The 24,405-nt window shown below is 44.9% G+C and overlaps 1 long non-coding RNA gene across 1 annotated transcript; it reads right to left on the minus strand.

Annotated features, from left to right (window-relative positions):
• Positions 1-2,468: 2,468 nt before the first annotated feature.
• LOC104657277 lies at positions 2,469-24,012 on the minus strand. Its single transcript, XR_747264.2, has 3 exons — positions 23,985-24,012; positions 19,061-19,239; positions 2,469-4,245 (listed from the first exon to the last, which is right to left on the minus strand). It is a non-coding gene; the product is annotated as an uncharacterized LOC104657277 (long non-coding RNA).
• Positions 24,013-24,405: the final 393 nt, after the last annotated feature.

A 24,405-nucleotide genomic window follows, 5' to 3' on the forward strand; every position in this document is an offset into this window, starting at 1 on the left:
TGAAATTCAGTGAAATTTAGTACAGTCACAATGTTATGTAACCACCACCTCTATCTAGCAATAAATATTTTCATCATTCTGAAAGAAAGCCTTATACACATTAAGCAATTGGTCTCCATTCTCTCATCCCCCCAGACCCTAACAACCAGCAATTTGCTTTATGTCTCTATGGATTTACATATTCTGCGTGTTTTTGCATTTTTTGATCTGTGTACTGCCTGTTGTATGATTTCTTCAAATTTACTTTCCAGTTCACTGATTCTCTAATCAGCTGTGTCTAAATCAGGTGAAACCTAGCTGCTGAGTTTTTCATTTCAATTACTAAATTTGTTTTTGTTTTGTTTTGTACTTTGACAACCAAGGCTGGAGTGCAGTGGCATAATCATAGCTCACTGTGTCTTTCATTGTCGGTCCCCCTTTTATTTTCCTTCCTTTCTCCTTCCTTCCTTCCGTCCTTCCTTCCTTTCCTTCCTCTTCTCCTTCCTTCCTCCTTCCTTCCTTCTTCTTCTCTTCCTTCTCCTTCTTTCTTCCTTCTTCCTTCTTTCTCCTTTCTTTTCTTTTCTTCTTCTTTCTTTCTTTTCTTCTTCTTTCTTTTTTTTGAAACAAGGTCTGACTCTAGTGTCCAGGCTGGAGTACAGTGGTGTGATCTTGGTTCACTGCAACCTCCACCTCTTGGGCTTGAGCCAACCTCCCACCTCAGCCTCCTGAGTAGCTGGGACTACAGGCACGCATCACTATGCCTGGCTAGTTTTTTGCATTTTTAGTAGAGATGGGGTTTCATCATGTTGCCCAGGCTGGTCTTGAACTTGTGAGCTCAAGTGATCCACCTGCCTTGGCCTCCCAAAGTGTTGGGATTACAGGCATGAGTCACTGTACCCAACCACTCACTGTAGTTTTGAACTCCTGAGCTCAAGCAATCCTTCTCCCTCAGATCCCCAAGTAATTGTAACTACAGATGCATGCTACTTTGCTAGCTAATTAAAAAATTTTTTTTTAGAGATGGAGACTTGCTATGCTGCTTAGGCTGATCTTGAACTATTGGTCTCAAGTGATCCTCCCACCTTGACTTCCTAAAGTTCTGGGATTGCAAGCGTGAACTGCCCTGCCTGGCTAGATTTTTATTTTTACATTTTTAATTTTTGTTTGATTATTTCTTATTTTTACCTGATTTCATTTTTGATAATGTTATATTATTTTCTTATGTTTTGATTTCCTTTCTTTCTGACAATAGTCATGTCAAATACTCTTAGTTTATAATTTATAAGATTATCCCATTTTCTGAAGTCCTTGGGTTCTAATACTATTGTTTATTATGTCTGCTGGTTCTTAATCATGGTGGATTATTTCCTCGGGCATTGTGGAAGTTTTGATTGTGAGCTCATCCTCTGTGAAAATCTTGTGCAGCCTGAGTTTGGTGCCCTGGGGGTTTTTATTGGCTGGAACCATTTTCATATTATTTTCTTGGCTTTTTGTGAACCATGCTGATAGTGTGAATTTGAACCCAAATTTGAATGAAGTGCAGTTATAAATTTCCAGGAAGGATGTTTTTTTTTTCTCCTAGTGCTGTAAGTAACACAAAAGCTCTCTTATAATGCCACTGTGATATTACATGGATATTTATCTAGTCTAATCTTTTATTGAGATTGTTGTTCTTTAAGTGTTCCTACTTGCTGTGGGAGTCTTCTTTACTTGCATGAGATGAAAACTCTGCCTTCTATCTTAGCAGGAATACCGAAACCCAAGCCCCAAGGTTACTGAGGTTGATGATTTCTGGGCAGTCACAGTATCAGCTCACTTGCTCACTGCTCTGGTATTCAACTCACTCTTTAAGCTGCATTTAAAATCATGTTTATCCTACATTATTCCATATTACCAGATGTTTGTAATGATTTGGTTTTCAAACCATCTCATTAAAAATGGAAGTTCCCCCCTTTTGGTTCAATTGCAGCTGACATAATATTTCCTGTAGGATGGTACTGGAGCTTCAAGAACCACCTATGCATTCTCCCCAAAGACTTGAAAGCCTGAATTCAGATGCGGTCTTCCCAAATTCTTATAATGAATGGAGGGTCTTCATGTAGCACAGAGAGCACAGCTCTCGCTGGAGCTGTGCAATGTGGTAGCTTTGGGTAAAGATTCAAAGGCATAGCTCAGGACATACTGTGCAGAGAATCGATGTGGTGCCACCAAGTTGCTAAGAGGCAAGATAAAGCAATGGCAGACAGACCTGTGTGAGCCCCAGGGCTTTGAAATGAGCCCTAACCTTCTGGAAATAGAAGGCCTAAAGGAAATGGTACAGATTCAAGGTGGCTCTTGGCCTTGGAAAGGTGAGTTTTCATTAAATAGTTTATATAGTCTGCCTTGTGTAGGACGCTGGCTGAGAGATGCAACCAGGGTGTTAGCAGACTAACACAGGGGACTGTGTTAGTCTGTTTTCCTTTGTTATAAAGGAACACCAGAATCTGAGTAATTTATTCAGAAAAGAGGTTTATTTGGTTTGTGGTTCTGCAGGCTACATAAGCATGGCACCAGCATGTGATTTAACAGAGTGAGAAACTCACTCATTTCTATGAGGAGAGCACTAAGCCATTCATGAGGGATCCTTCCTCATGATGCAAACACTCCCCACTAAGCCCTACTGCCAACATTGGAGGTCACATTTCAACATGACATTTGGAGGGGACAAACATCCAAACTGTATCTGGAATGTTCACCTTCTAGTCAAAAGCAGCCAGAAAACAGTGGTTCTGAGTTTGAGTATAAAGTGTCTCAATTAGGAGGAAGATCTGTCATAGATGTTATGCTGGTTTTATGTATTGCAAATAGTGACCATTAGAGCTGGCGAAACAATAAACCCCATTTGTGCTTGCTTTAGCACAAATGAAGTTAGCAGGGCAAACTTACCATGAAAAAGGTCATATGCCAGCTGGGTGTGGTGACTTATGCCTGTAATCCCAGCACTTTGCGAGGCCAAGTCAGATGAATCACTTGAGGTCAGGAGTTCGAGACCAGCCTGGCCAACAAGGTGAAACCACATCTCTACTAAAAATGTAACACTTAGCTGGGCTTGGTGGCACATGTCTGTAGTCCCAGCTTCTCAGGAGGCTGAGGCAGGAGAATCGCTTGAACCCAGGAGGCAATGGCTGCAGCGAGCCGAGATTGCGCTACTGCACTCCAGCCCGGGCAACAGAGCGAGACTCTAATTTGAATTAGTGCCATGGAAACTTCTTGAACTCTAGAGAAATGCTTATTAAGCAGTTAAAAGGTTGAAATGGAAGACAGTTTTAAGAATAAAGAGATCATTTAAGCAAAAAAATATAGGTCTTCAGACCTCTTAGTCAATGTACCTAGTCAGTTCCTTAGAGTGACAAGTATTTTTATTAATTTCATTACAGAGAGCCTGGAACTAACTGAATCAGATCAAGCTCTGGGAATAACTGATGTTCAGAAATAAATAACTGATGCAGTACATTTTCCAATAGCTCACTGACTGGGGGCAAAGGCTCTTTTACATAATTGAAGTACGGAAGTGAGCCTAGGATTACCCAGAAATGTGCTGGTGACAGGTGTGGCAGCTATCTCATTATTTAATCTACCCGAAATGAATGTGCACAACTTCATGTCATTTCCTGGCCTCAGGTGATGTGAAAAAAAAGTGCCACTCTTTAAAATCTAGGTTTCCCTTCCTGAATAAACAGCTAGACCTTCTTTCCCAGACTTCCTTGTGTTAACTGAAATTCAGGTTCAGTCACTCGCTACTTGCAGAGTCCAATGAAGAGGGGTGAGTTCTGATGTAAAGAAAGTGACTTTATTCTAAGTCTTAGCTTAGGGGAAGATGTACAAACTCCTGCCTTTAAGGGTACTGCTTCCCTTTGTGGGCAGAAAGCAGGGCTTTTAAACGGGAACCTGGCATGAGCAGCACGCAGGGGAGGGAGCGAGCAGGTGCAAGGTCTACATGACTCACTGTGTTGCCTTATCTACTGAGTGGTCCAGCTGGTGCCATCCTGGGCAGAGCTAGGTTGTAAGGTGGCCATTGTCTGGAGATGTTCTCCAGGTGGGAGCGAGTTCCATCGTGGACATGCTTTAGGTTGCAGATTGAGTGTTGTCTCTTGAGGCGATCTCCTGGTGAGAGAGAGTCATGGCTCTGGAGTTTCTAAGTAAGCAGGTAGTTAGATCATCTGGGAGTATCATGTAGGGAGCCTCTGGCGAAGGGAAGCTGAAGGTTTTCATTGCATTTCTAAAGAGCTAAGAGGGAAGTGGGGAACAAGGAACAAGGAGGAAAGAGAAAAGAAGAAAAAAGTAATTAACAAAATAACTCGTTCTCTTTCTCTTGGAGAAATAGCGGTATGCGGTTATACCTGGAGTTCAGTATGATCATCGGACTGAGTGCTGTGAGCAGCCATGTGTGTCAGTCATTTCCAGGTCTGGCCTATAAAAACTTTGCAGGCTGGGCGCAGTGGCTCATGCCTGTAATCCCAGCACTTTGGGAGGCCAAGGTGGGCAGTTCACGAGCTCAAGAGATCGAGACCGGCCAGGCGCGGTGGCTCAAGCCTGTAATCCCAGCACTTTGGGAGGCCGAGATGGGCAGATCACGAGGTCAGGAGATCGAGACCATCCTGGCTAACACGGTGAAACCCCGTCTCTACTAAAAATATAAAAAATTAGCCTGGCGAGGTGGCGGGCGCCTGTGGTCCCAGCTACTCGGGAGGCTGAGGCAGGAGAATGGCGTGAACCTGGGAGGCGGAGCTTGCAGTGAGCTGAGATCCGGCCACTGCACTCCAGCCTGGGTGACAGAGCAAGACTCCGTCTCAAAAAAAAAAAAAAAAAAAAAAAAAAAAAAAAAAAAAAAAAAAAAGAGATCGAGACCATCCTGGTGAAACCCTGTCTCTACTAAAAATACAAAAATTAGCCGGGCATGGTGGCACGTGCCTGTAGTCCCAGCTACTCAGGAGGCTGAAGCAGGAGAATCACTTGAACTCGAGAGGTGGAGGTTGCAGTGAGCCAAGATCGTGCCACTGCACTCCAGCCTGGCAAAAGAGTGAGACTCCATCTCAAAAACAAACAAACAAAAACAAACACAAAAACTTTGCAGGTATGCTCAGACATGCTTGTTTCCTCTTCTGGATGGTTGAGGTGGCAACCCTCAGGAAAGCTATATGTTAAAGGTGACTACCATCAGCTGCCATCAACCTTGGTTCTTGGATGACTACATGGGGTAGAGCTGCCCATCTAGCCCTCTATGAGCTGTTATATTTCTATGGTGTTGAGCTACTGCACATTTGGGCCTATTTTGTTATCTCAGCCTAACCTCCCTGAACTAATGCACAGTATAACCAGGATGCCAAGGATGTTAGAGGTCCTGTGAGCCCGTGTGTGTGTGACTCCCAGTAGAATTATTTTTCCTCGTTCTTTGATGAAAGGTGCTGAAGATCGTCTCTGGCCATCACCCAAAACCTGGCACCTGTGCTCCCTGTCCCTGCCATCTACGGCAGCCCAGTCGCCAACCAGCCTTTGTCTCAATGTGGCTGGCGATTTTGGACACCTGATGATTCAAATCCCTGGGCATCTGAAACTGGCCCATGTGTTCCCCTGCCACACCCTCCTAGAGCACTGGGTTTGACTGAGTGATTTTTAGAGGAGAAAAAACATGATTTTCATATTAAAATAAACATTCATGGGTAGAATGAATTTTAAAACTGGATGAAATTTCAAAGACCAAGCCTAAGACTTCAAAGAGATTTCAAGCTTGCATTTGCAGTTCTGGATCAAGCCCTCAGACTTCCCCTGGGGCACTCGTTCACTGTGTTTTGGGTTGTCAGAACTGTACTTTATTTATTGTTATTCTAAGGGTTTTTAGGTTTTAATCCAATAGCCAAATATTTTCTTTCAATACAGTGCAGACACCTAATTCAAGAGTTGTTAAATATTATTAGAACATCAGATCATTTGTTATTGGATTCTTTTTTCTTCCCATATCACCACACCCCCCAAAAAAAAGAAGGGAAGAAAGAAATTTACTACCCTAGAATATAAACTATGAAGTAGATTTTAGATGTGAGTCTCCCAGCCCACATGGGGAAGAACCAGGCTCCCTTTTAGCCTGTGGCTTCAGAAGCCCCTCCCCTCTGCACAATGCACTCCCAGCTCCCCAAGCCCCTACTTTTCAGGAAGATGGGAGTAATCCTTCAGGCCCACAGGCCACTGGATTTCTTCACCCTCTGCCTAGACAAGTCTCGAGTCTGTGTTGGAATCACGAGCAACCTGGTCGTCTTGGACAGAATGGCCAACTTCCGCTCCGAGCAGCCTTGTGTTTGACACCTGTACTGGGCAGTTTTTCTCTCCGAAAGTTCATGTCTTCTCCTGGTAGTCAGTGTATCTTCAGCTAACATCTACTCAGGGAGAAAATAATCTCCTCAGGAGCTGCCAGCTGATTTGCAAAGACCTTCTCATTTCCTGAGAGTCAACCCTCCATCAGCAGCTCATTTCAGATTCACAGTCCACACTCCCCTCACTGCACTCAGTCCTGCTTTGTGGCGTCCTCTGGGATTGCTGGGCATGTGTTTACTCAACCTGGGGCCACAGTCTTCTGAGTGAGGAAAATACACCCAGGGTCAGATTTGCTTCCGGAGAGGTCTAGGGCAAAGCTGGTGGAGATGGGCCAGCACCAACAAGAGGTCCCAGAGGCAACGTCCTGCCTCGCGCTCCCTGAGGACTGGGAGTTGCCGCCAATATCAGAGGAGCTGGGGCGGAGTCTCTGTGCCAGATCCCAGGGGTGAGTGCTCCACCTAGAAGGCAGGGGAGGGGGCAGTCAGGACCATGTGCAGAAATGGAGGGCAAATGGGAGAGGCTCAAAAGACAAGGACTGGAGACAAATGGAGATGCTGGGATCTTGCCCAGGGTAGGTCAGCCTGTCTATAGGTCAGCCTGTCTCAGCCTGGAGCCCTGAGAGCAAAGCAGCAATATTTGCAATGAGAATCTCCTGATGTAAAAAATATATATATACTTATTTTGACTAGGCAGTATATCCAGAGGAAAACCAGTGCTAGGCACTGTGGCTCACGCCTGTAGTCCCAGCACTTTGGGAGGCTGAGGTGGGAGGATCACTTGAGCCCAGGAGTTCAAGACCAACCTCAGGAACATAATGAGACCCCCATCTATACAAAAACTAAAACAAATCAGCAAGGCATGGTGGCGCACCTGTAGTCACAGCTACTTGGGAGGCTGAGGTAGGAGGATCATTTAAGCCCAGGAGTTACAGGCTGCAGTGAACCATGATCACGCCATTATGCTCCAGCCTGGGAAACACAAGACCCTGTCTCAAAAAAAAAAAAAAAAAAATCTCCAAAGTGGACAAAAGGGCCTGCTTTCACCTTATCGCTATGACACTCAGTTTTCTTCCCGCAAAGCCACACTTCTCCTAGCTTCTCATTTATTGTTCTATAGTTTATGCATGGATAAGCATATGTGTTTGCATTGTTTATTTGTTAGTTTATCTGTTTATATTTCAAAAATGGCACATTCTATACAACTTTTCATTATTATGCTTTTGGCTGCAAGTAACTGAAAATCCCGATTAAAATAACTTAGCCTTTATTTGATGTAACAATAAGTTGAGAGGTGGGTGGTTCCAGGGATGTGTTGAAACACCCTTTGCATCTTAGAATCCTCTTGCAGGGGTGGATTTCCTTCCCTTGGCTCTAAGCCACAGCCCTCTGGGAGTGCAAAATGCTCCCTGCATCATTTCACTTCCTGAGAAGTCGAGAGCAAGCCTGGGGCGGGGCCTCGTCTTGGGCCACCAGAGGACCGTGTGGCCGGAACAGTGAGTCACGGCCAATATCAGAGGAGCTGGGGCCGGATTTTCCAGCTTCAAATTGCCGAGTCCGTTCTTTCTCGGTTATTTCTCATCTTCGGATGAGGAGAATTCTTCCTGGGCCAGCTATTAATACTTCCAAGAGAACTTGAATTATGTTCCAGGCTAGCAGGAATCCTTTCACCAGGGTCTGTGAGCTCCTGTAAACTTTTCCCCTGGGAAAAGTCCTGGAATCAGGCTTTGTCCATACCTTTCCCCGTCCTGTGCTGCCCTTTTTGGGTCTCAAGATTTCAGGGAAGGGCCCAGCCCTGGCCCAACACCTGTTGGTGTTGTGTCAGACACGGGATGTATGTGTGTGCTCCTCAGGGAGGGAGCCTCCTAGCCTGCAGGACTCAGCTGTGCCCTCATGGCCGGCCCCTTGGACCTTGTCTCTCTTTCAGCAGCCCTTCCTTCCTCACCACCGTACTTCAGGGGACAGCTGACTCCCAGTCGTGTTTCTCTTTCTTGTTCTGCTTGTTGTTTTCTAGCAATTCCCCAACAGAGAAGGGGGAATATCCCATTCGCTGCTGCTCTGGGAGACTGGCAGAAGCTCTTCTCTCTTCAGGTCACATCAGTGCCATTTTCTCCATGAGTAATATCTTTTTTTCTTTTTTCTTTTGAGACGGAATCTCACTCTGTCGCCCAGGCTGGAGTGCAGTGGCGCAATCTCAGCTCACTGCAACCTCCGCCTCCAGAGTTTAAGCGATTCTCTTGTCTCAGCCTCCTGAGTAGCTGGGATTACAGGTGCTTGCCACCACGCCCGGCTAATTTTTGTATTTTAGTAGACACGGGGTTTCACTATGTAGGTCAAGCTGGTCTTGAACTGCTGACCTCAAATGATCTGCCCACCTCGGCCTCCCAAAGTGCTGGGATTACAGGCGTGAGCTGCCACGCCCTGCCCATAATGAAAATCTTTCATGCCAGCCCACTCTGAGGATGACAGGCACCTGGAGATGGTATTTCAGTCTACTGTTGTTTGTCAGATTACATTAAATTAACGTGTAGCATTTATTTATTTTATTTATTTATTGTTTATTTGAGATAGAGTCTTACTCTATTGCCCAGGCTGCAGTTCAGTGGTGCAACCATAGGTCACTGCAGCCTCAAACTCCTGGGCTCAAGCAATCTTCCCATCTCAGCCTCCCGAGTAGCTGGGACTATGGGTGTGAACCACTACACCCAACTAATTTTTAAACATTTTTTTTTTGTAGAGACAGGGTCTTGCTATGCTGCCAGAGTTGGTCTCAAATTCCCAGCCACAAGCCATCCTCCCACCTCAGCCTCCCAAAATGCTGAGATTACAAGTGTGAGCACTAAACCCATCCCAACATTTATTCATTTAAATAAGAGAAAGCATGGGATGGCTTCAGGGTTAGCCCTGGAGAGGCTCTCCCTGTGCCAAACCCACAGTCAAGGGGCAAATGTGCTGCAGCAGCAGCAGTATCTCCCAGGAGGGACAAATGCCCTTCCCTACAGTGAAAGCCACTGACATTAGAGCCAAGGGGAATCTCCACACTTGAGTTGTCTGAACTTGGCTTCAATTCTGGCCCATGTCTTATGAATCTAAAAAATTACTAAGCCTGGCTGGGCACATTGCTCACACCTGTAATCCCAGCACTTTGCAGGGTTGAGGCAGGTGGATCACCTGAGGTCAGGAGTTCGAGACCAGCCTGGCCAACATGGTGAAACCCCATCTCTACTAAAAATACAAAAAATTAGCCAGGCATGGTGGTGCGCACCTGTAATCCCAGCTACTTGGGAGGCTGAGGCAGGAGAATTGCTTGAACCTAGGAGGCGGAGGTTGTAGTGAGCCAAGATCACGCCACGGCACTTCAGCCAAGGTGACAGAGCATAATTCCATCTCAAACAAAAAAAAAAGAATAATAATAAATAAATTACTAACCAAGTAACAGTCAAGGTGTGGTCTAAGGGCCACTTGGGGTCTAGGAAGCTGCCCTTAGAATGATCTGGGTTATATTTCTGTATTCAAACTATGTTTCCACTTCATTTGGGGAAGAAATTGATCATTTCCATATGCTTCGACAAAAGCAACTTCAACCAAACCATTCGTTCTTGTCAGTTTTTGTTCTGATGAAAATGCAGACATTTAAAATGACATGTATTTTGCCCGGTGATGAAATGCACAGAGTGACAATCTAGAAAGTCTCTGGTTTACCGTGCTCCTGTTATGTGGGTGCATGAGTAGGACTAGGGTGGAATTAGACTGTGGGCCAGTTACCAATGGTAATGTGAACTTGGAAGGACGTATATGGAGATGTCCAGTGACTACAGGTGAGTATAGATCACTGCGAGACCAAGACCATGGAGGCAGACAGCCCAGGCTCCGGGGGGCCTCTGTTTCACTAGTCAGGGGACCTTATTTTTCTCAGGTGTAAAACTGGCATCATAAGGCCTTCTCTGCATTTTAAATAAGAGATCTGAGGTAAAGTGGCTAAATGAATGTCAATTATTTAAATGAAAAATTATAGGGAGATAGGAGTTGATACCAATTCCAAAGCAAAAATATACTAGGAAGAATAAAAGATTTGAAAAAGGCAAGGCTTCTATAAGAAACACATACTTTAAAGGGTTATAAAAATCACATATGTGAAAGCACCCCTTTTTGTTTTTTCGAGATGGGGTTTGGCCCTTGTTGCCCAGGCTGGAGTGCAATGGCGCAATCTTGGCTCACTGCAACCTCTGCCTCCTGGGTTCAAGCGATTCTCCTGCCTCAGCCGCCCAAGTAGCTGGGATTACAGGAGTGCACCACCACACCTGGCTAATTTTTTGTATTTAGTAGAGATGGGGTTTCACCATGTTGGTCAGGCTGGTCTTCAACTCCTGGCCTCAGGTGATCTACCCGCCTCGGCCTCCCAAAGTGCAGGGAGAAAGCACTTTTTAAATTGTGAAGAGCTACATAAATCTGTGGACATTTTATGATTACCACTGTGACAGCATCAGTCTGAGTTAGATCTTCATTCTTTAAGAGCTCACTCACTCACCCATCAGACACTGATGGAGCGTCTGCTCTGTGCCAGGCACTGTTGAGATATGGAGCAGCAGTCCGCACAGATGGGGCTCCTGCCCTCAGAGGGCCGGGAGGCCAGCGGGACAGGCAGACAATCAATACCAGTGACAGGGCGATGAAAGTTAAAGACCCCTAGGATATAACAGGACTTCAGAGCAGAGGCCTAACTGTCTGGAGAAGTCAAAAGGCCTGCTCAGAGGAGGTAACTAACCTAGAAGAGCTCCTGGGAAGTCAGAGCCAGGGAGGGGACCTGGGGCAGGTGTGTTAGTCTGTTTTTTGTTGCTATAAAGGAATACCTGTGACTGGGTAATTTACAAAGAAAAGACCTTCATTTGGCTCATAGTTCTGCAGGCTGTACAGGAAGCATGGCACCGGCATCTATTTCTGGTGAGGGCCTCAGGAAGCTTCCACTCAAGATGGAAGGTGAAAGGGGAGCAGTCATGTCACACAGTGAGAGAGGAAGCAAGAGAGAGGGAGGAGGAGGTGCCACGCTCTTTTTAACAACCAGATCTCACGTGAACTCATGACCATGGGGACCACAGGGAGGGCACCAAGACATTCATGAGGGATCTGCCCCCATGCTCCGAACCCCTTTCACTAGGCCCCACCTCCAGCATTGGAGGTCATATTTCTTTTCTTTTCTTTTTCTTTTCTTTTCTTTTTTCTTTCTTTTCTTTTCTCTCTTTTTTTTTTTTTTTTTTTTTTTTTTGATAGAGTCTCGCTGTGTTGCCCAGACTGGAGTGCAATGGCATGATCTCGGCTCACTGCAACCTCCACCTCTCAGGTTCAAGCAATTCTCCTGCCTCAGCTTCCCGAGTAGCTGGGACTACAGGCATGTGCCACCACACCCAACTAGTTTTTGTAGTTTTAGTAGAGATGGGGTTTCACCACATTGGCCAGGCTGGTCTTTGAACCCCTGACTTCAGGTGGTCTGCTCACCTCAGCCTCCCAAAGTACTGGGATTACAGGCGTGAGCCACTACGCCCAGCCTGAAGGTCACATTTCAACATGAGATTTGGAGGGGACAAACATCCACATAATTTGACAGGCACGTGCTCCGGTGTCCCAGGCAGAGGGAACAGCCCATGCAAAGACTTGGTGATGGGAGATAGCATGGCACAGATGAGGAACTTAGACTAGTGCTAGTAATATCAGCATGGAAGCAGGAGGAGCCACAAGAAGGGAAAAAGGATTGGAGATTTACTGGAAAAAGAGGAGCACAAAAATTCTTTTTGGAGGGGAAGACAGATATTTTCGGACACGCTATCTGAGATGGCTTCGAGGGATGTGCAATGTGACAGGCACCAGCTCTGAAGCAGGTTCACTGAGGGGTTTGCAGGGGAGCTCAGAGTGTAGCATCCACTGGTCAGTGCAGTTCCCAAAGTGTCAGCAACCCTGGCTGGGAACAGCAGCTGCCCAGGTAGGAGAGAGGCAGGAGGTGAGGGTCCTCAGGGGTCCCTTGTGGGGGCTGAACAGTGCGGGGCACCAGCATTAGCACCGTGGCCACCACGGTGGCCAGCCGCAGGGTAGCACTTACATATTAGGGTTACAAAAGTCTTAACACAGGCGGAGGAATTTCTCTAGGAGTTTCCACGAATTTTTTGTGACATTCACGGGTGCCAGAGGGCAAGATCCGTTCTTCGACATTTGCTTTCCAATTCTCACAGGGACCCAAAGTCAAACCGGGCAGCTATCCAGTGGTTCCTTGGCCTCATTCCACATGGCTTTATGTTTTTAAAGTTCGCTTACTCCAAAGAATTAAAATGCTTTGTAGACTTCATGTAGCAGCCTCGTCAGGAGGAGCCTGTTTCAAAAGAGAAGTGACATTCATGCCATGACCTGGGGGAAACAGGCAAGGATAGGTATTGAACAGAACCTTTAGACACGCTGCAGTAAGTCAGGACTTTGAAATCAGATGCACCATGTCTTTTATTGCTGCTGTTTTTTATTTGTTTGTTTGTTTGTTTTTGAGACAGAGTTTTCCTCTTGTGGCTCAGGCTGGAGTGCAATGGCGCGATCTCAGCTCACTGTAACTTCCGCCTCCCGGGTTCAGGCGATTCTCCTGCCTCAGCCTCCCGAGTAACTGGGATTACAGGCATGTGCCACCACGCTCAGCTAATTTTGTATTTTTAGTAGAGATGGGGTTTCTCCATGTTAGTCAGGCTGGTCTTGAACTCCTGACCTCAGGTGATCCACCCGTCTCGGCCTCCCAAAGTGCTGGGATTACAGGCGTGAGCCACCCTGCCCAGCCTATTGCTTCTGTTTTGTTTTATGTTGTCGTTTTTAGAGACAGAGTCTCACTCTGTCACCCAGGCTGGAGTGCAGTGGTGTGATCATAGCTCACTGCAGCCTCAAATTCCTGGGCTTGAGAGATCCTCCTGCCCCAGCCTCCTGAATAGTGAGTCTCGGGGAGTACAGACGCATGCCACCACACCCAGCTTTTTTTTATTTTATTTTATTTTTTGTGGGTCTGGGGTCTTGCTATGTTGCCCAGGCTGGTCTCAAACTCCTAGACTTCCACCTCAGCCTCCAAAGTGCTGGGATTATAGGCATGAGCTGCCATGCCTGGCCTACACCTTAATTTTAAGTATTGCTTTGCCATTTTCTTGCAGTTACTTGACCTTGGACAATTTATTTCCTGTGAGCCTCAGTTTCTTTGTGTGTGAAATGGAATAAGATTGTTCTATTACAGATTTGTCACATGGAGATTGCAGAGTAAATGTCTATCAAGTGTCTAGCTCGGTTCCTGTTTCTCTCAGGTGGCTCCAGGTGCAGCCTGTGCATCATGGAAACGTCTGTAGGTCTGATACCTTTGGCAGGGAATGTCCTGCGGCCCTAGCTCATTCCTTGATGTAGTAAAATGCCACAATGTCAGCTTTGTTTATTGGCTTCCCCCAACAGCACTGGGGAAAATTGCTACTGAGTATTTTTCCATTTACGGAGAGCTGCTCTCCATACATGTGCTACTCTTATAGAGGATTTGGGCTCAGGCTTCCTGGTTTGCTGGTGTGCATCCTATTGTCCCTGAATAGGGCAAAGAGCACCCCACGGTCCCTTGATGAATATGCAAACTGAGGGCAATGGGAGCCTGAGCAACCTCTCCTGTGTTTTATGCTCGACCGGTGTTTTTCCCATCCCTTATACACCTCCTCATTCAAAGAAGGATTCCAAGCAACTTACAGAGCTAGAACCAATTAAGAAGCAATTACCAGTAGCTGAGGCAGGAGAATCGCTTGAACCCGGGAGGTGGAGGCTGCAGTGAGCCGAGACCACGCCACTGCACTCCAGCCTGGTGACAGAACGAGATGCCATCTAAAACAAAAAAAAAAAAAGAAGAAGAAGAAATCATGAGGATGCAAAAATAAGAATAGTAACCCAAATGCAGGTCATAAGGCTTTGACTGCATTGGTAGAGGTGGCCTTCAAATTTGGCTCTGAACATCTTAGCAGCCAGGGTGGAAAGGAAAGCAGATGTAGCCAGCTTGCGATACCATCTGGCAAAACCATGTTCCCAGTACAAAAAGGAGCATAAATCGTTTTAGCTGGTATTAAGTCTACATATATTTAGTACTCATGGGACACATGGACCTTTTATGGAGACAGGGACTTGTTGGATTAACAAAAGCAACAATCTTATCCTCAAACTCAATAACATTTATAATCTGATTTTTCAAGGCAATTAGTTTGTGGAAAGCCACAAGCAATATTTTGAACAGATTCGACGGAAGCAGTGGAGCCGCAGGGCATTCTGCGAGGTGCTCTGCCTCTGGTCTGTTCTCTCTGATGAACTGCTCAGGCAGCATCGGCTCCTCTCAACCTACCCCTCATGGCACAGCTGAGCGCAGGAATACAAATAAATTCCTACCCGAAAGATGAATGCCACCATATGTGTGTATTTTAAACCAGTTAGCTTTGACCACACCATTTCAACATTGATGAGGTTTTTGCTTGTAGTAGATTAAAAATAGTCAATCCAACAGGGAACTTGAACAATATGTGATTCTTGTTCACACAGTGAAACCGTAATTCTTTGTGCCCAGTTGGGAATCTCTAGGTTTCCACGTGGTTATTTCAAAACCCCAGTAACAGAGGAGGCTCTTCAGGGAAGGTGGAGCCTGAAAGCCCTGAGCAGGCATTGGGGAAAATAGCTGCACGGTTTTTCTTTTAGTGTTGTGGAGGAGGGAGAGGAAGCAGAGGTCTTGGAAATCATTGAGTACCAGGGGGCAGCGAGGGTAGGGACAGGTGAAAGAACTGAAACACACTGAGAGGTCACAGAAAGTCCTCTGTTAACAACAATAGCCAAAATATCTCCCGGAAATTGGGAAACGCTGCTGTCATGTATAAAATTATATAAAGCTTCCAGCTCTGAGCCCACGTTTCTTCCTTCAGCCACAAATTCCTTTCCGCCACTCACTCTGCTGCCTTCTCATCCTGTTTGTGCAACTGACATGTGATCTCTCAAAGCCAAGCCTTGAATTGACTTCGCTCACTGACCTCTGTTCCAAGAAGAGACCCCCTCACGCTGCAAGCTTTGGCTCCCTGGAACATGGGGCTACCCGGGAAGAGCACCCATTGCTTTTGTAGCAATGGCCCGGGGCACGTGGATTAGGTTTGCTGTTTTGCATTAATGCTGCACACTCAGCCTCACAGAGTGATCCTTGACTGACAGCTGTACTCCTCCCCAGCTGTGGGGGAAGTTACTATTCTTATCTAAGAGCACGGGTCTGTCATTACGTTTCCTGCAGCAACCTCACTTGATTTTCCCCAAGTATTATCATCAGTACCTTCCTCCCAATTTCTCATTTTGAAAATATTCAAATGTGCAGAAAAATGGAAAAAATAATAAAGTGAAATTCTACACTTTTGGACCAGAGTCACCAATTTTGCTCCATTTGCTTGTTCTCTCTCCAGTGCACGCTTGGGTGCTCCTCTCTCTCTCTCTCTCTCTCTCTCTCTCTCTCTCTGTGTCTCCCTTTTCCTCTCCCCCAGCCACTCCCTCCCTCTTTTTTCTGTTATTTACATACATATATCCACTTCTTTTTGCTTAACTATTTGAAAATAAGTTGTAGTCATCACAATAGTTCACCTCTAAATAATTCAGCACGAATCGCCTTAGAATGGTTTCCTACCTAATTGTAATATCATTATCATACTTAGTAAAATGAACAATTTCAGCCAGGTGCGGTGGCTCATGCTTGTAATCCCAGCACTTGGGGAGGCCAAGGTGGGTGGATCACTTGAGGTAAGGAGTTTGAGACCAGCCTGGCCAACATGGTGAAAACCCATCTCTATTAAAAATACAAAAAATTAGCCAGGTGTGGTGGCACGTGCCTGTAGTCCCAGCTACTCAGGAGGCTGAGGCAGGAGAATTGCTTGAACCCAAGAGGCGGAGGTTGCAGTGAGCCAAGATTGCACTACCACACTCCAGCCTGGGCAACACAGTGAGACTCTGTCTCAAAAATAAATTAATTAATTAAATGAACAATTTCATTATATCTTCTCATGCAGTATATATTCCTTTGTCCAATTCAGGATCCTATTAAGGTTCAAGCATTGCATGTGACTGTTACTGCTCTTTAATTTCTTTTCTTTCTTTTTTTTTTTTTGAGGCGGAGTCTGGCTCTGTCGCCCAGACTGGAGTGCAGTGGCCGGATCTCAGCTCACTACAAGCTCCGCCTCCTGGGTTTATGCCATTCTCCTGCCTCAGCCTCCCTAGTAGCTGGGACTACAGGCGCCCGCCACCTCGCCCGGCTAGTTTTTGTATTTTTAGTAGAGACGGGGTTTCACCGTGTTAGCCAGGATAATCTCGATCTCCTGACCTCGTGATCTGCCCATCTCGGCCTCCCAAAGTGCTGGGATTACAGGCTTGAGCCACCGCGCCCGGCCTAATTTCTTTATTATAGAACAGTCCACATGCTTTTATATCTTTTGTGATGCACTTTTTGAAGAGTTCAGACCAATGGTCTTGTGCCATCTTCTGCCTTCCAGATTCATCTGGTTGTCTCTTCATGGTGGTGCTTACTGTGTTCCTGGTTCTTATTTTTTCCCTGTAACTCAGAGTACTTGAAGTCTAAATGTGTGATTAGATTCAGCTTAAACAACATTGGTAAGAACATTACAGAAGTGACCTTGAAAACCTGTGCTTTCATCACATCAAGAGGCACATGCTATCAGGTTGTCCTAATATTTGTGATGCAAGTTGGATATTTTGGCTAAGACTGGGACCACCAGATATCTCCATTGTATACCTGCAGTTTGCTGTTGTTTTCAACTGTCAAATTATCTGCAGGGGGGATACTTTGAGATTGTTTGAATAACTCATCACTAACAATATTGTGTCCAGCTGTTAAAGAATCCATGAAGATCCTTGCCTCAATCAGTTATTACATTGAGAGCTGCAAAATTATGTTTTAGATTTGATAATCTTTTCTACATATATTAGCTGGATTTCTGTAAAAGAGGAGCTTCCTTTCTTCTTCTACCTTTATTTATTTTGCTCTCTCTTGCTCTCTCTCTCTTTCTCTTTCCCTCTCTCTCTCTCTCTCCCCTTCACTGCCTTTCTCTCTCTTTGTAGCACAAGTCATCTCAGGCTCATCTTGTGCTTTCTCTGTCCCAGATCTAAAGTCAGCCATTTCTCCAGGGATCCCTGGTTCCTTTTAGTGGGAATGACACTTAGAAGCCAAACCCTGGGCACTGGTTGTGCTCAGGCCATTTCAGCGAGCAAAGCTGGGAGATGCGTTGTCAACGTAATCATGAGTTCTTTTTTTTTTCTTTCTTTTTTGAGACGGTGTCTACCTCTGTCGCCCAGGTTGAAGTGCAGTGTTATGATCTCGGCTCACTGCAACCTCTGCCTCCCGGGTTCAAGCAACTCTTCTGCCTCAGCCTCCTGTGTAGCTGGGATTACAGGTGCCTGCCACCAAGCGCAGCTAATTTTTTGTATTTTTAGTAGAGACGGGGTTTCACTGTGTTGGCCAGGCTGGTCTTGAACACCTGACCTCATGATCCACCTGCCTCGGCCTCCCAAAGTGCTGGGATTACAGGCATGAGCCACCGCGTCTGGCCAGTCATGAGTTCTTAATGACATTCCCTGCACAAACATCACAGTGTAGGACTTCTCTTATCTTCCTTTATTTTATATTTTCATTTCTTTTGTATTTCATACCTTTTCTCTTACAGAGAGAATCTTGTTTCCTAAGTAGATTATTTGCTTTATCCAAAATAAAAATAGAACTGTTTTAGAATTACAATGTGTTCGGGTTCTCCACGGAAACAGAACCAAAAGGATTTGTGTGTATGTGTTTTTATATGTACATCTAAAACATATATAATATTTATCAGCCAGGTATGGTGGCTCATGCCTATAACCCCAGCACTTTGGGAGGCTGTGTGGGTGGATCACTTAGGTCCAGTAGTTTGAGACCAGCCTGGCCAACATGAAATACAAAAATTAGCCGGGCGTATTGGCACATGGCTGCAATCCCAGCTACACAGGTGGCTGAGGCACAAGAATTGCTTGAACGCGGGAGGTGGAGGCTGCAGTGAGCTGAGATTGCACCACTGCACTGCAGCCTAGGCGACACAGCGAGACTCTGTCTCAAAACAAACAAACTTATATAATGTTTATATTATATATATAACATATATAAACATATATAAATAAACATATAATATATATAAATATATGCAATAAACATATACATAATATAAATATATACAATAAACATAGATTTACTGTAAGCAATTGGCTCAGCAATTACAGAGGCTGTCAAATCCCAAGGTCTGCAGCCAGCAAGACCCAGGAGAGCCAGGTCAAAGGCCAGCAGGCTTCAGACCCTGATAGAAACAGTGTTTCAGTTTCAGTCTGAAGGCAGGAAAAGAAATGATGTGCCATCCTGAAGGCAGGCAGGAGGAGGAGTTCTCTTTTATTATGGGAGAGTCAGGCTTTTTGTTCTGCTTAGGCCTTCAGCTGATTGGATGAGCCCCGCCCACAGTAGGGAGGGCAGTCTGCTTTTACTCATTCTACCAACTCATATGTCACTCTCACCTAGAAACACCCCCACAGACACACCGAAAGTCTTTCACTAAATGTCTGGGCACCGCATGGCCTGGTAAAGTTGACCTGTAAAATGAACTAACATTACAGCTGTCAACAAAACTAGTAAGTCAAGTTTCACATTTATTTACCGTTCTTTTTGGCCTTAGCATGTATCCTATTACAGATGGCAGTTGGAAATAAGAGTAAGTTGAGGGCTGAGCACAGAGACTTGTGCCTGTAATCCCAGCACTTTGGGAGGCCCAGGTGGGAGGACCACTTGAGGCCAGGAGCTCAAGGCCAGCCTGGGCAACGTAGCAAGATCTCATCTCTGCAAGAAAAAAAAAAAAGGAAGAAGAAAGAAAAGTAACTTGAATTAGCCAGAATCAAAAGATTTTTAAAATTAAAAGTTACTTGAAATACTTTTTTTCTCTCTGTGGTTATTTTTTAATTTGATATATACATATATATATATATTTATGCTTTCTTCTGTTTGCATTCAATTTTAGAATTTGAAAAATCCATTTGGATTTAATTTTGTTTTTTGAATATGTAAAACATTTATATGTTTCAAAAATCAAAATGATATAAAAAGTTGTACTCTGAGAAGGCTCATTTCCATCCCCCCTCCCATCCTACTCCTTTCCACTCATCTGTTTCAAGCTTACCATTTTTGCATTTCTTTTAGCACAAATAAGAAAATACTCTCTGTACTATTTACTGAAGGCTTTTCTAATGGATTCCTCTCCATTTTCGATCACCAAAGTGTTACACATTCACTGTAGACATTTCACAAAATGCAGAAAAGTGCCTAAACACCACAGAAACATTTTGGACACCTATTGCTTGATAAATCGTGTTAATTAACCGAGCTAAGTCAGATATTCATCTGATTGAATTTAGATTTGGTTCAGTGGGATTTTCTTTAGTTTCTTTAAAAACCTCATACATCTTGTTCTTTTGATTTACATGATTTAATTATTATTTCTATTTTCACAAACACATTTCCTCTCTAGAGTCAGTATTTCCTTACAAGGATGACACCCCGGAGAATAGGATGCAGGAAGTCATGAGGTACTTTCTTTGTCTACTGAACAGAAGAGAGGCTTCAGTTAGAGGAGTAACACCAGGAAGGACCTCGGCCTTGGCTCCACCCAATTCCCGGGAGGAAGTGCTCATCTTCACAGGCCAGGATGTCCTCTGACAACCGACTCCCTAGAGGAGGGAAAAGCGCTTTGAAAACACACTGAATTTCAGTAGCAACTCAGTGCTGCCTTCAGCCTCACCGGTGGTGTACAGTTTCAATCGGTCGTATTTCTCAGGCTAAACACAACACGGCACAATTGGGATTGTGTGAAGGATGGATGTGTTTAGAGGAAAAGAACAGAAAATGGCAACGGCGCCAAGACTGGCTTTTAAAAACAAAACATTTCATGTGTGTGCAGCGCTTCACTTGCTGGAAGTGGCTTTACCTGTATTATTTCCACTGCTGTAACTCTGAAAAGTAGGGGAGAAATGATCATACCTTTTTTAAAGATGAGGAAACTGAAGGTGGTTAACCCAGAGATGCTCTTCAATCAGCCGTGGAGCTGGGAGGCTCAGGGAGAGATTTCCTGGGTCGGAGTCACTGATTTTTCCTTCAAGTATGAACAAAGCTTTCAAAGAATGCAAACACTTTTGAAGCCAGAGTCTTACATAAAGCCAAATATCTTGTATTACAAATACTCAGTGTATTAGCTATCTACTGCTGTGTAACAACCCCCAAAACATAGTGGATTAAAGCAGCAGACAGGCATTTCAAGACTGTCTTTCAGGAATCAGGATGCAGTTGCAATTAGTCTGGGTGCCTGAGACTCTTCATAAGCCTAAAGAAAACCCAGGATTTCTTACAAGAGAGACTGAAATCAAGGTGTTGGCCAGGGCTGCAGTCCTCTCGAGGCTTCGTAGAGGACACTGCTTCCAAGATCATTCATGTGGCTGTTGGTGGGCCTCAGAGCCAAACTCGCTACTGGCCAGAGACCCCAGTTCTTTGCAGGTCTTTCCATAGGGTTATTCACAGCATGGCAGCTTGCTTCACCTAGAGTAAGGAGGGAGGAGGGAGAGAGATGGAGGGCGGGGGGAGGATGGGGGGTGGTGGGGGAGAGAGAGAGAGAGAGACCAGATAACAGGAAAAAAATCAGAATCTTTTTGTAACCTAATCTCAAAAATGACAGTCCATTGATTTCACTATATTCTTTTTGTTAGAAGCAAGTCACTAGGTAGGGCCAGCTCACACTTGAGGGCAGGGGATTACACAAGGGCATGTATGCTGAAAGGTAGGGCTCCCTAGGAGCCATTGTAGAGGTTGCCCACCATATTCAGCAATTTAGTTAAAGATCTGTGTGTGCCTGTGTGTGTGTGTGTGTGTGTGTGAGTGAGACAGAGTCTTGCTCTGTTGCCCAGGCTGGTGTGTAATGGCGCCATCTCTTGGCTCACTGCAACCTCCACCTCCCGAGTTCAAGCGATTCTCCTGCCTCAGCCTCTTGAATAGCTGGGATTACAGGCGCCCATCACCATGGCTGACTAATTTTGTGTATTAGTAGAGATGGGGTTTCACTCTGTTGGCCAGGCTGGTCTCAAACTTCTGACCTCAGGTGATCTTCCTGCCTCAGTTTCCCACAGTGCTGGGATTACAGGCATGAGCCAATGAGCCAGACCTTAAAGATTTTATTTTATATTAGCCCTTATGGTGATGTTTTTTAGAATTTCAACAATTCAGTGAGATCTTTTTCAAAGAGAATCTAAAATATTATTGTCCTTAGAAGATATAGATTAGTTTCCTCTATCCAAAAGAAAATAGAGATTTATAATAGGGTATTCAATGTGATTGAAATTAATTTTGCTCCCCCCCCCCCAAAAAAAACCCAAAAGCCAGAAAACACCCAGTGGGTAGGAGGAACTTAATGGCTGCTGTGTGAGACAAGGGTAATATCCATGAGAAATTCACGGGTCTTCAGAGAAGATGGCGGCAGATCTCAGTGCTTCTTCCTGGAGAATAAGTGCTATTAAAAGTTGGGATGGCCCTGACAAAGACGCAGTGACAGATACGGGCAATTGAGGCTCTCTGGATAAAATTCCCCCAAGGGCAGAAACCAATGTGATAGTGGTCAGGCCCTTTGACTAAGTCCAGTGATGAAAGGAGAACCATGGTTCTGGCAGCAGATGCTGGAGGCTCTCCTTCTCAGTCATCCTGGGCAAGGCCTTTTGCCCAGTGGCAAAGGATTTAGAAGTGAACCTAAAGAGCTCTAACACTGGGATCACAGGGCAATGCTGGCATGGGACAGCCTTGTTCAACTGTAGCACTGGTGAAGGGGGAGCTTGTCCTCTTCCCACAGTGGTGAGCCACTATAACCTGAGCACTCTGGACACCACTGATAGTGGGGGTCTCAGAAGCAGGAAACTCAGCACCATCCTTGTTTCTTTGGACCCAACAGTGACAACCTATTCCAGTGCCAACAGCTGCAATGGCAATGTGAGTATGATCTGGGATTTGTTATGTCCAGGCAAACAGGGCTGGCCCTTGGATGTGAGTGAGGGAGTTCCCTGTGAGAACCTTGGGTTTATAGGGAATAAGTTGTTCTGAGGGTGGGAAATAGATTCCCTACTAACCTGAGGATCTATTTATCCCATTGTTGTATTTTAGAGGCTATTGCAAGAGGCTGGGAAATTTACATATATCTACATCCAAACTCTAAAGCAGAACACCCCAGTTATCTTAGATGTCTTAGATACTCAATGCAAATATTTATTTATCAAATCAAAATTACCACAGGCTTGTAGCTGGCTGAGGTGGTTTGGATCTGTGTCCCCATCAAATCCTATATTGAATTGTAATCCTCAATGATGAAGATAGGGGCTGGTGGGAGGTGACTGGATCATGGGGCTTAATGAGTGGCTTAGCATCATCCCCTTGGTACTGTCCTTGCCATTGTCAGTGAATTCTCATGAGATCTGGTTGTTGAAGAGTGTGCAGCACCTTCCCCTTCTCTCTCTCTCTTGCTGTTCCAGCCATGTGACTTGCGTGATTTCCTTCAGTCTTCTACCACGATTGTAAGTTTCCTTGGGCCTCCCCAGAAGCTAAGCAGATATGGGCATCATGTTTCCTGTACAGTCTGCAAAGCCATGAGCCAATTAAACCTCTTTTCTTTATCAATTACCCAGTCTCAGGTATTTCTTTATATCAATGCAAGAATGGACGAATACACTGATAAACCTTGCTTCCAGTCCTGGTGCTGTTAACAACTGGGTAAGAGACTTCTCTGAACTTCAGTGTTCTCACTAATAGAACAAGGTTGAATTTTTGAGGCATAAATTCCTTTGAGACCTGCTAAAATGGAACCTTTTAGAACATGTACTACATCTTACTCATCTTTCCATCTCCAGTCACCAGCCCAGTGCCCAGCACAAGTTGGCACCAAGTTTAATATGTTAGATAGCTTTTGAGTACTTTTATTTTGTTATTTTTGTGTTTTGAGACTGAGTCTCACTCTGTCGCCCAGCCTGGAGTGCAGTGGCGTAATCTCAGTTGACTGTAACCTCTGCCTCCCAGGTTCAGGTGATTCCCATGCCTCAGCCTCCCTAGTAGCTGGGACTACAGGCACCTGACAGCACGCCCGGTTAATTTTTGTATTTTTAGTAAAGACGGGGTTTCACCATGTTGGCCAGGCTGATCTCGAACTCCTGACCTCAAGTGATCTACCACGTTGGCCTCCCAAAGTGTTGGGATTACAGGCATGAGCCACCGTGCCCTGCCAACTTTTGATTACTTTAAAAAGAAATGAACCAAAATGTTGCCCTCTGTTGGGATGACTAAATGCTAACTCCATGATTAGCACAGCTATTTCAAAGCCACACATGGGAGCAAAAACCTTGCATAGTTTTTATATTGAGATGTTTTCAGTTGCAAGTAGAAAAAAAATCCAGCTCAAGATGGCTTATGACTAAAAAAGATCTTCTGGCTCAGTAATAACTAAAAGGTTCACAGGTAGTAGGCTTCAAGTGCAGTTTGATCTGGCTGTATTTCTGTGGCTGTCTTACCTCTACCCACCTCTGTGACTGGCTTCACAGTTTAGAACAAGACTTCAAGTCACAGTTTAGAACAAGGTTCTAAACCATCTTCTAATTGGTCCATCCCTGAACCAATCACTGTGGTCAGATTATTTTAGACCAATCATGATCTATCCCAGCAGCTGGGGTGTGAGATTAATCCAACTAAAACCTTGTGGCTCCAACACAGTGGAAGAGGGAAAGAGAGGATGTTGAGAATATTGTTAATCAATATCCACACCTCACCTTCAAAATGCTCATACTTACCTGAGCGGCACAAACTTCAGCCAGCTACAACTCCAGCCTCTGTAGCTAATAATGCCAGGCCAGGATGTAGCTCCTCATTATTGAGTAAATTAGGATTAAATGATAAATTACTCACTCCAACATTATTGCTCAGGATTCTCAATTA

This window comes from Rhinopithecus roxellana, chromosome 11 (genome assembly GCF_007565055.1).
Source record: "Rhinopithecus roxellana isolate Shanxi Qingling chromosome 11, ASM756505v1, whole genome shotgun sequence".
NCBI lineage: Eukaryota > Metazoa > Chordata > Mammalia > Primates > Cercopithecidae > Rhinopithecus > Rhinopithecus roxellana.